The 265-nt window shown below is 61.1% G+C and overlaps 1 protein-coding gene across 3 annotated transcripts in view; it reads right to left on the bottom strand.

Moving 5' to 3' along the window:
• Positions 1–265, bottom strand: part of AFF4 (AF4/FMR2 family, member 4) — an 85138-nt gene extending 84873 nt beyond the window's left edge. For all 3 annotated transcript variants that reach the window (XM_010844528.1, XM_010844527.1, XM_010844529.1), the window contains exon 1: positions 190–265. The gene's annotated coding sequence lies outside the window, so the exon portion shown is untranslated. The remainder of the gene's footprint in view (positions 1–189) is intronic.

The raw sequence follows: 265 nt of genomic DNA, 5'->3' as shown, positions 1-265 counted from the left end.
TTTCTTTCTTTCTTTCTTTTTTTTTTTTTGAGGATCGGGGGTGGAAGGCGAAGATGAGGGAAGAAGCCGAATCGAGCAGCCCTAACCTGGAAGGTCTCTCCGAGCCCCCAGGAGAACCCTGTTCTCCCCTCCCCCCACTGTCTCCCCGCGGCCGGCCCGGCCCTCAGTCAGTCAGTCGGCTGTTCTCACCTCCAGTCCCGGCTCCGCTAGGCCCGAACCATTTCCCGGTTGCGGCAGAGGCGGCGGCGAGCCTGCACCTTCAAGG

This window comes from Bison bison, unplaced genomic scaffold (genome assembly GCF_000754665.1).
Source record: "Bison bison bison isolate TAMUID 2011002044 unplaced genomic scaffold, Bison_UMD1.0 scf7180017864203, whole genome shotgun sequence".
Lineage (NCBI taxonomy): Eukaryota > Metazoa > Chordata > Mammalia > Artiodactyla > Bovidae > Bison > Bison bison.
This window is presented reverse-complemented; position numbering and strand designations above follow the sequence as displayed.